Below are 11,460 nucleotides of genomic sequence, written 5' to 3'. Positions count from 1 at the left end.
TGGAACGGAGTTGTGCCAGGACCAATGCTCTGGCATGGAAATATTTGCTTATTACAGATGACCTGACCTCAGCTGGCCTTTGTGTGACTGCTACAGAAATTGGTCTGACCTGTGGCCTTGCTTTCTACCCAGAAGGCTTTTCCAGACTATACAAAATTGCAGTGAGGTCCAGATTCCTCACTTATAGCTTGTCTTATACCTCATGTCTGTCATTTTCCTGTGACTGTGAGAACATTGTGTTTTGGCTTTGAATATCCTTTGCATAATGTGAAAAACACTGTCAAGCAAACAAACAAAGAAGGACAAAAATTGATCTCACCGTCAGCCATGTAGTATCAGGGAAGCTCTCTTTCATCAGAAAGAGTAATTCTGGATTATAGTCTACATCTGAATCCAGCTTGTTATATCTGTTAGCAAAAATGATTAATTTCTGCAAACAATTGAAAGCAGTGCAGGGAAAAAAGAAAGAAAGAAGAAAAAGAAAGCTGGAATCAGGTAAGAAACATCTGGAAATGGGAGTTCCCGTGGTATCTCCTTGTGTACCCATGGGAAGGCAGTGCCCTGTGTTAGCCACATGGAAGTGAAAATTGTTTGTGTTAAGTGTATGCCTTCACAAAGATCAAACTTTTCAAGTGAAAATGAAGCTGAAATGGCTTTATTAAAATATGAGAGCATCATAGTGCTTGATGTTCTCAGCCTGCTGGGTGCCTTCCCCCATGGGTTCCACTCATCCAGTCAGTGAACCTGCCTGGGAGGAAGGCATCCCCTCCTCCCTATCCGAGCTCCCAGGCTTCCGTACATCACGAGCCTTCACTCAAGCCTGTCTTTCTTCCTGAAGGAAAGGTTTTTTCTCTTTCTCTGGCTGCTGACCTGCAGAAGGTCCCCTTGGCCGTCACTGCCAAGCCCAGTGATGGGCTTCGATGTGTGCCATTGTGTCAGCCTGTGTCCACGGAATGCCGGGCCACGGGCAGGGAGTCAGGTGTGCCGAGCTGAGGAGCCTGGAGCCCTCATCCACCCGCACGGTACCTGCCAGCCTCACTGCTCACCGGAATGCTCCATTTGCAAAAACACAGAGGCATCAAACTATACCGGGACTAAGCCTTCTCTTTTAGGGCATATTATACACCAAGTAGACCAAATTGAGCTCAGTTCGGAGTAGAAAGAGCATTCGTTTCCAACTGATCGCAAACCGCACAGTGAGTGCTTGGCAGCGCCGTGCGGAGGGGCCTCGGGCAGAGCCGCGCTCTGCGGTACGCGGCTCTCTACCACCATCTCGTGGGCAGACAGGCCCCCAGGTAAGCTCAGCGGAATGCCTTCCCCACGCTGGCAGGTTTAAACAATCAGCTATGGAAGTTTTCGTTAGACCTCTGCTCTTTTTTCCGGCCGTTCCTTACCCTCACTGTTTCATGAAATGATGCACTGATACACGAACAAGCAGCCCATTCCAACCCCGCAGGCACAGGGCTGCTGAGGAGCACCAGATCTCAGCCCTTCATGGGAACTTGACTGCACAAGCTCTGAAAGAAACTGAACATTTTATAAGAAAAAAATAGGTTTGACGTAGCTGCTACTGATCTAATTTTGCTGCCTGAAATACACGCGAAAGGCAGCTCTAAGTCGATATGAACAACAAAAAACCCCAAAATAACCCAAACCAAAATAAAATAAAGAAAAAAACCAACCCACCATATTAATTTTCTGTTATTTGTAACATGGCTGTCGCACACCAAAAACATACCAGGATTTTCCCCGTAGTTTTTTCCCCACTCTTGTTTTAATATGCGCAGAGTAAACGGAGAACAGATAAGGCTGAGCCACAGCTGACAGGAATATATGAAAAGAGGCAGTGAACAACAAGAGTACTTAGAGCCTGCGAGTGCTCCTGTAGCTGAAATCGGGTTTATAGGTTGTGTTGGAGTCAAACAACTTTTCGGCTAAGCTTTAACATAATTTTTGCTCAGTATACTTAGGACAACCAGACAAACAGATACCTTTCAGCCAAACCTCAGCCTTGATCCTGCTCAGCCTACTCTAAACATGAACAAAGAACAAATCTGGGGTTTTTTATCAAAGAGAGGGATGCAAATTTAGATGCTGTCTGAAGACATGTATGGAAAGGAATGTGTAGAAGAAAACTATGTCCTTGCTTGCTTAGCAGCACTCCTCGTGGCACAGGGCTCTAACCAAAGGTTGGGTTTGGAGTTGGACTGTCACAATGCCAGATGTTGGAGGTCCTGAAGCTTTACTTGCCTTAGTAGACTGTTACCTTATTCGCTCATACTTGGAACAGAATTTGGTGAGAAGATTGTTAGAGGTGTTTCCAGTGGAACAGAAATGGTGGAAGTTGTTGTGCGAGTGACTCCTGCTCTGAAGAAGCTCTATGCGTCCTGTTGGAGCCTGCACAGCAAGGGATTTCCCTGGCTGGGCTGTTGGCTACTTTGGGTTTGCCCAAATCTCTGCTTGGAAATCCCAGAGGCTCTTGTTGTTGTATTTTATTCCGTGTTGCATGAGGCACAGAAGATCTAATCTCCAGGCTTCAGTTTAAGGGTTTTTTTGTGAGCAGAATGACACCCAATTTGCACAGTGCTGATGTAAACATCAACCTCAAATAATTAGTGCATGTGGCCAGTTAATCATCTCACTGGCTCCAGGTGGAAACGTGCCAAGATATTTCTGTAGTAGTGAGTTCATTATGTTTGCACTTTATTTGCACTGGTTGTTTAAATATTTCTGTATCCTAGTCACAGTTTCCCCCATCAGTTCTTACAAGTGTTGTGGATGGAGTTAAGCAGAAAACATTTTTAGTCAATATGTACATTTATAGCAGTTTTAGAGTAATTGAATCAATTTGCATCAAGTTTGATAAATTATTTTGATGAAAAGTGGGGAGAATGCCTGCAAAGCATCTTGACATTTTGTTTAAAATTATATTTTCATTTTGAAATCAGGCTATATTTAACACTTAAAAAAAAAGTCAGCCTCAAATACTTCTTTCCAGTTGGCAGTTGAAAAAACCTGGTTTTCACCCAGTTACACTGGAGAGTTTGTCAGAGTTTGGTGACCTAGTAGGCATGTCTTAATAGGAAAATAAATATTTTTGTATTATTTGTGGTTGACCCTATAATGGCTTCCCACACAGGGCTGTCAAAAAGGGGTTTACAAACAGGGGTCTAGTAATATGCATGGTACCTGTGAAGAAATTGTTACGAGAATTTGGTGTCATGTGTTATTCAGGTGACCATCCCTTCCAGATTACCTTTGAAGGCTTATAAATCACTGCAGCAAGAGGAGAATATCTGTTAGATGAGAGGCAGAATTCCTTGCAAATAGCATCTCTGACAGTCTTTAGCCAGGAAATTTCAGTGGCAGTGCTCATAAAATGACTGTCTCAGCTCTCACCTCTTCCAATATCATCAGTATCATAAGGACCACTGTGAAGAAGTTTGTCAGATTTTTTCCCTTTTTCACACCCATGTGCCTTGCTGATGCAAGACCATCAGGCTTTCAATAGGAGTACTGGTCATGCTAATAACCTGCTTGTAGCATATGGGAGAGATGAAACAAGATAGTAAAATGTAGTTAATGTAGTAGTATTGCACATGGGCAGTTATTTCCTGCACTTCCATTATCATTGCTCATTACCGTCTGATAGATGATACACTGCTGTCAATGCTCTGGCTTGTGTATGCACAAGAGTGTGAGGTGTGTAAATACTCCCCCCAATATACATATATATTTTTGTATATGTAGTGCTCGATAAATATTTAAATGTGAAAAAAAACTCTGATCAGTTTAATCAGTCCTCTGGTCATGTTCCTACTTCCTGTTCATTATTCATAAGCATTTACTGAATAACACAGACAAACCGTTCTCCAAGTATGAGTTTTCTGCGAATCATTCACTTCAGCTATTCACTATTCATCTTTTGTGGTCGCAGACTGGCTACTTAAACCACAGAGTGGTTTTCCCCTAATTCCTAACTGGGTATTTATAAACAGTAAAATAAAGGCAGACAAATTGTGAATGCTTTCCTTTGATTGTGAAGATCCTTGTTTGCCTGCCTATGTGGGCATGTGTCCCATGAGCAGCCTTGCCCAGAACTGAGTACATCCGTACAAACACAAAAAGATTGTGCTTTGGGGAAAGTTCTATGTACAGAAAGGAGCAGAGCACATGAAAGCTGTGTTTCAGGGCATAGAACCTGCCACACATATTTTGGATGGGATCTGGCAGTTCTCTTGTTTACAGTGCCAAATAACATTGCTTGTTCTAATTTTCAAGGCTTTGATCTACCTGCTCCCTTTTTGAGCATGTTTGCCCCTCTTGGTCATAGGGATGTCCGTTTGGGTAGATCCTTCCTAGCACCTGCATCCCTGGGTAGGACTGTGATGCCGACAATAAAAATCGTAAAAAAGGAGAGGCGGACAGGTGTTCTTCATTGGAGTTCCTCTGAAACAAGGGTAACAGTCTTACTCCCCACTGAGCTGAAAGAGGGGGAGGCTGACCTCTGGCATGCTTGTGCCTTGGCAGGTCAGGATCCATGACCAGGGGGCTGAGAAGGAGGGAGAGAAGAGAATTGGGTTGGGAGACCTTGCCACTCCGTGTGATCTAGAGCTCCAGTGTTGTCATCGAGGGACAATCCTGCAAAGAATGGTGTACATGTAATTGTTGCTCTTGAAGCAGAGACTGCCTAGAGTAACACTGCTTTGCAACATTTCTGGGATCTGATTCTGGGGACTATTTATGTCCTAATGCTTGATGATTTAGGGTGAACTCTGGGTGTCTGGAGAGTTTTAAAGCAAAAATATCCTGATATATGTATGGATTTTAGGGTAACACAGCAAGTGGTTGGGGATTTTGCGGGTTGCATTTCTGCATGCACTTAAATTCTGCTTATGTGCTAGTTCTTGTGGCCATACCTTTTTCTTCTTGGACTTACACAACAGTGGTATCCTTGGGCAGAGGATAATGGACTTGCTGTCAATTAGAACATTCATTTTCTGTAATTTGTTTTGTCTTGGTTGTGTCTTTGTATCTATTTCAAGTTTTATTGCAGAGGTTATCATCATTATAAATAGCTAGATGGAGAAAGTGAAATTGCCATGGTGATGTGCAAAGCAAGTGGTCTTTGATCTAATTAGTTTTTGTTTTGAGCATTTCAGGGTCCGTAATTTAATAATAAAACAGTGAGTTGGACTGTGGATCCTGTTGAGTAGACATTGTTACTGCCACAGAGGAAAACCAACCCCCACCTTGGAGAAGACAGGAACATAAACCCACTTCAGATAGCTCCTTGCTCCTCCCAGAACTGCAGGTAAGTCAACAGTGATTCTTCCTCCCTTACCTGCAATGCTTTTCACCAGCAGACATCAGTATGTTTTATGAAAGTGTTCTTTCAAAGACGGTGACATGGAGACAGGGCAAGGCAAACTACTCATAAAACGCTGATGTTTCCTGCACTATGTGGCACTAGAGACCAAGAGAACTTCTCCTGTGCTTTGGGAGAAGCCATCACCTGAGTGTGGCAGCGAGTCAGAGCCAGGATTATGAGGTAACAGCAAAGCAAGGTGAGGGAGCTATGCCTCCAGTTCTTTTCCCAAAGTGATATTGGCACATTGAGGCAGTAGAGGAGCAGGGGAAAGGCTGCTGTAGATGATGAAAGAGATATAACTTGAAATGTAGTAGGTTTTACAAAACAGAAACCATCAGGAAGCATCCCTAAATTGTGTGAAGAAAGATAAGCCTGTACTTTCCAGGCCTAGGACTAAATGCAGCACCTTTAGGAAGGGGTCTCAGAGTGTGGGGATGGATCAGCACAGGGTGTGTCAGGCAAGGTGTCCTCCATTTTTATATGTGTGACTCCTCAGTTTTCTCCTGTTGAGTGGTGAAGGGCCAGATCTCTCCACTGAAGTGGGGGTTTTGTGCATACAGAAATCTTTCTCTGCCTCTTCCAAGAGAAGCTGGGACACTGAAAAAATCCAAGCACTTCTTTAGCCTACCTGGGATGAATGTCAGAGTTCTGAACAAGGTAGGCTGATGGACTGGGCTGCCCAAGGGCTGAAAGAAGTGGGGGTGGGGCAGGCTGCATTCCTTCTGCAGACTCTCACTAAGGTGGGTCCAACAACCCTGTAACACTGTGTCTGAAGTCTTTGGATGAGAATGCTTATTCCTCTGCAGATGCATTGATGAAAACTGTGACAGCTCTGGCCAGCGAGTGTGCCAGAGAGCTACACTGGATCTGCTTACTACTGTGATGAGGTACAAGTTTCCATTTTCTCTGTGCGATGTCTGTAAACCCGTGACCTTGCTAAAGAAGTAAAATTAAATAAATAAGTAAAACAAGGCCTCATTTTGTGTCCATGTGAGATTACTTCAACAGTCAGTTTTCAACCACAGTCAACAAAGTACCTTATGTTTATCAAGGCACATTTTCCATTATGTATACAGACCTTTGTGTTTTTTTAAATTTAAAAGGTCATTTTGAGAGCCCACAATACCACCCAGTTACGTAGGCCCAACAGAATTTCTGGAAATGTTTAATTTGTGTACTGTGTTGAAAGCTCTCTCAAACAAAGTGTGCATCATTTAATCTATTTATAGAACACATTGCTTCTCCTAAATATACTCTCATTCTTTCTCTCAGCCAAGAAAGCCTTACTCTCTTTTATCATCAGTTTTTAGTATTTTATCATGCGCATTAGGGGATAGTCAAACTTGCTCAAACTGAAGAAAAATGTATGAGGTTTTCTGCCTTCTCCCTTTAATTTCGGGTTTGGTGGTTTTTTAAATCATAGTCTGAAAAGACTTTCTTGAGGACTTTCTTTGAACACACATCACTTTCAGTCTACCCTGGTAGACTACAAAGCGTGGGGTCAAACTATACCTTCAGTAGTACCTGAGCAGCCTGCTCAAGAAGGCAGAGTTGCTTGAGCACATCTGAGGGCAGCACCGGGCCCTGTGCTTTGTTCTCAGCCATGGGCTCGACTCTGCTGTGGTGAGGTCAGGCCATAAGGAGAGGCAAGGAAAGGTCACAGAACTGGGCTCTGGGCTATACTGGGAGTAAGTACTTCCAGAATTTAATTTGGCCATGGAAATATTCCCAGCACAGCAGTATTCCCCCTCGTTAAAGGAGGGAATATTGCTGTAGCCCATAACCTCTGTAGGGGAGGAATTAACTTTTAAACTGAACACTGCACTTGGATAGGAAATGAGCTTAGTGGGGTCTGTGCGCTAAGGAGCGTGTGTGCTTTGATACAAATACTCTTTCAAGTTTCAATCTATGTACAGAATAGCACTGGCCAAACACAGACCAGAAATTAATTACTGTAAAGTGGTTTCCAGCTAAAAAAATATCCTTATTAGTTTATCACTCCTTCTCTGGATGCTTTCTAGTGGAATATGATTGTGTGGCATGCTAAAATAATTACTGAAATGAACTGTAGAGCTTATTTTTCCAGATGGAGAGTGTGAGAGAGGACCTTTCTAGCTGCTTTGCCTTGCTCATGAGCAGGTTCACCCATGCAAAGATGTGTTTTGAACTTCAGCCTTCCTGGTCTGTATGAACCTCCCAGTGTGGGGAATCATAAGCACAACTGCAGCAAAGGTCTATGGTCTTGCTGTGCAGAACTGGAGGATTTGGGAGGTCTGGGGGGGACATATATCTAGAAGTCAAGCAAAGTTTTATTTCATTCTGCCTTTCCTTTGGTTTCTTTTTCTTACTGTGGTCCATGGTATGAAAAATAAAACAAAAAAATTAGTGTTTGGCTGTACTTTCAAGTTGGTTTTAATCCTAATAGAAGTATAAATAAGTAGTTGATATTTTAATTTTTTTGATCACTCCTACTTGCGTGGTAATTTTGCAGAACATACACTAATGCTCTAATGTTGTCAAACAAACATGCATCTCCTGAATGATTTATTTGAGAAAACTGAAGTAACATTTTCTGCTATTTATTCTGTAATATTGGGCCTCTACAGTAAAGGGATAAATTGGAGTACCAAAAACATTCTTTCAGCACTCACATAGCTTACTGGAAATGCAAGTACAATTTCTGCCAGTTAATACAGCTGAAGCATAACATTTTTATGACATTCTCAGTTGTTTAATGTTTTGTTTCTAACTGAAATGTGGCTCATCTGCTAAATGAACTGAGACTTAATTTTTCTGGAGTCCAGATCGCTCTTCTTTTCTTGAGAGATTTCATGAGTCTTAAGAGGTTCCAAATTATGTTGAGATCTTTCATAGCAAAATGTGACCAACTTTCATTTTACATATGTATAAAACATGATAATTTTCAATTTTTGACTGAGGTATTTCCAATTACATATTTGGTCTGATTAGATGAAATTTTGCCTTTTTACTGAAGAATATAGTCTGGAGATGCATGTAAGATAGAGCGTGTGTCACCCTGTTTTTCTCAGCTGTTTTTTCCTGATTTTTCATCATTGCTAGAGAGAATTCGGGAAAAAAAGAGAAAAGATGTTTGATGTTTCAAGGTGATGTTCTCAATCAAGCATTGTGCATGCTCAGCTTGCGTGTACTGATGAATTTTTATTGCCATTTTAGCAGCTTTGGTGTAAGTCTAATGCCTTTAAAGGCATCCTTTCTTCAGTTGAAATACCAGGATTTTTGGTCCATGTTCTGGCAGAAATCACAGCACTCCAGGGGTTGCTGCAGCCTTCCAGCTGCACAGAGTCCAGTAGAATGAGTGTATTTCTTTAATTTAATTTTAATTTTATAGCTAGAACCAGTGTCAGTTTGTTTGGGTTATTTCCATACTTTACAGAGATACGGTGCTGTGCCTGTTGTGCCACAGATTTTTCTTCTGGCTGCATCACTGCTGAAGCTGCAGTCTATTGGCAGAGCAATTTTAAACTGCTGGCTTCAGCAGACATTGTCAGCCCAGTGCCTTCATGTTGACCATGTCACCTTCTTGGACACCTTTCCCAAATACTGTGAAAAGTACAAAAATACAAAGTTTTCAGTTTTTTCTCTCATTTGCTTCTCTGCTTTCCTTGACCCCTGCAGTCATTAAGCTTGCTGTTGTTGACATATTTGTTCCATTTTCTGTTGGGTTACTCCAAGTACACCAACCTTAAAGAATTGTTGATTTTAAAAAGAAATAGTTAGGTGTCTCCTTTCACTCCTCCAATAATACAGTCCAAGATCAGCTTGTTTTGTAAGAATGTAGTGAACACTCATTATGGAGAAATACTGTGTTCTGCAATGCATTACAATGAAATTAGACTTTCCTTCATCTCTGTACTGATACCATCCTGAATGATGATTGCTGAAGTGGCAACTTTTTCTCTTGACCTTTTTCTTCTTTAGTGTAATTTTGACCTCTGGCTTTCCAGAATGGAGTCAAGAATTTTGCAGCACTTTGAACTCTAGTAGCTTAAATAATTTTCTGCTTTCAGATATGAATTCTGGGCGATCATCCCATAAAGTAGCCTCATTGTGTATTATAATAGTAGACTTATTTTTGAACATGAGCGTAGAATGGTTTGTTTTGTTAAAAGACTGCACTGGGGCTTTAGTGAGACTATGCATGTTATTATATTTATTGTCCCTATTCTGCATTTCCTTCATATAGAAAAAAGAAAATGCTGGACACCTCTGCAGGCTGTTTCTTTGTGTGTACCTCACAGTCTGATTGATGCTTCCTCTGCTTCTCCTGGTTAACAAAAAGATTCCATTTTTACATTTCTTTTTGAAAAACTCTCACATGAGAGTATCCTGATTTTTCTCCACTGACAAGGTATTTAAATATACTGCAAAGGAAATGTAATTTCAGAAAGGGATCCAAACCAGTCATAAAGTCCTGGTGAGTGTTCCCAGAAATTAATTAAGTATGGGGATGTTTTGTAAAGTCATAGAATCAGAGAATGGTTTGGGTTGGAAGGGACCTTAAAGATCACCTAGTTCCAACTCTCTTGCCTTGGGCAGGGACACACCAGATGTAGGTAGAAAACTGGAGGAGCAAGTTAAGGAGGGATGATCATGAGTCTTTACTAGCTTGTGCAAGGTATTGAGGTGGTGGGAGAGGACCCATTCTCAGCTGCCCTGTACCTGCATGGCTGAGGAGGAGGGCTCTGCCATTGAGCCAAGGTCAGACATCCTCCAGAGCAAGTCCAGGCACTCATCACCCAGGTACATAGAGGGTTGCACATAGGCCCTACTTCTCCATCCCCACCCTGCTACTTTTTCTTAGAAGCTGTTTATAAAACGTTAATTTATTTTATCTGGACATCCATCTGTGTTCTGGTCACATCAGTAAACAGGACACAGTTACAATCAGATTCCACTCCAGTGCTGATAAAAGCAACAGAAACAATCCTCCCATTCCTGTTTTGTTCCTGTTTAATCCTACTGAATTGCATCTAGTTGCCTCAGGACCTGGGAGGACTATCTTCCGTCTCTTAGGTAGTGTTGTTCCAAAGTCAGGCCAGAGCTGCTGGAAGGTGTCCTGTGTGGCTGGAAGAGTCTAATGTGCTTCCCTAGGACAAAGAGTGATGATGAACAGCCATGGTCACTGATGGGTTGCAGGCATTCGAGAGTTCTTGTCCTGGTGCTATCTTTGCAGAAACTGGCCATCCAAGCCGAGATGCTTGGGAAAAGATCGTGTGAGTAATGGATTTAGTTGCAGCAATGCCCCAGGACCCAGGAGCACTGAAGAGCAGCACACAGTAAGCATCTCCATCACAGTGCCAGTGCAGAACGTGCCGTATCGCCAGAAAGCGCATGCCCTATTTCTTTCTTAAAAACCATTTTTTACATGTTAATATCTTGTCATTAAAACATGACCATTCCTCAGCTCACTGAACAGCTACTGCATTTTCACGCTCTGACCAGTTGGCAAAGACAAACTGAATGAGGATGTTGCAGACACAAATTTTTCTGCATGAATATTTATTTGTGCTCTTGTCTGCATGATTCATACTTGCTCCGGGGGGAAAGTTGCACTTGAGATGGGGTGCTAAGCATGATTTTCCATGCCCTCATATAAAAGAAAAGATCTTCTTTATCCTTCTATTTATTTTTCTGTCCCATTCAGTGGTGATGTGGAGTGTTCCTAGAACAATAGTCAGTCTAATCCAGTCATTTCATTGAAAATCACCACGGTGCAGATTTGCAGTTCAGGTATTATTGTCTTTGTTATGTTTCTTCACTTTTCAGGATAAAATTGGCCAACACAAGCTTTCAGAAAACAAATAAAACATTTAATGGCTCAGAATTGGGACATGGTTTGCCAAGTATCAGCCTGGGGAGATGTTCTGTAATGTTGTGGTAAACCCCTATGTATATAATCACAAAGCAAAAGCTAACAGACCTTTAGCAGTAACTTTGCAGTAATAAATTATTATTATTAACAGATCCTTTCATCCATGAATCTCAAAGCACTTCAGGAATATTCTTTTACAGGGAAATGCACAGGGGTAAGGCATAGAGTTTAATCT

At 41.8% G+C, this 11,460-nt stretch overlaps 1 long non-coding RNA gene across 1 annotated transcript; it reads left to right on the top strand.

The window, feature by feature from the left end:
- The first annotated feature begins 5,621 nt into the window (after positions 1–5,621).
- LOC116799745 lies at positions 5,622–6,284 on the top strand. The gene is made up of 3 exons (XR_004361116.1): positions 5,622–5,681; positions 5,868–6,028; positions 6,178–6,284. It is a non-coding gene; the product is annotated as an uncharacterized LOC116799745 (long non-coding RNA).
- The last annotated feature ends 5,176 nt before the right edge of the window (positions 6,285–11,460 follow it).

This window comes from Chiroxiphia lanceolata, chromosome 1 (genome assembly GCF_009829145.1).
Source record: "Chiroxiphia lanceolata isolate bChiLan1 chromosome 1, bChiLan1.pri, whole genome shotgun sequence".
In the NCBI taxonomy this organism is placed as follows: domain Eukaryota; kingdom Metazoa; phylum Chordata; class Aves; order Passeriformes; family Pipridae; genus Chiroxiphia; species Chiroxiphia lanceolata.
The sequence above is the reverse complement of the archived record's forward strand: the minus strand, read 5'-3'. Positions and strand labels throughout refer to the sequence as shown.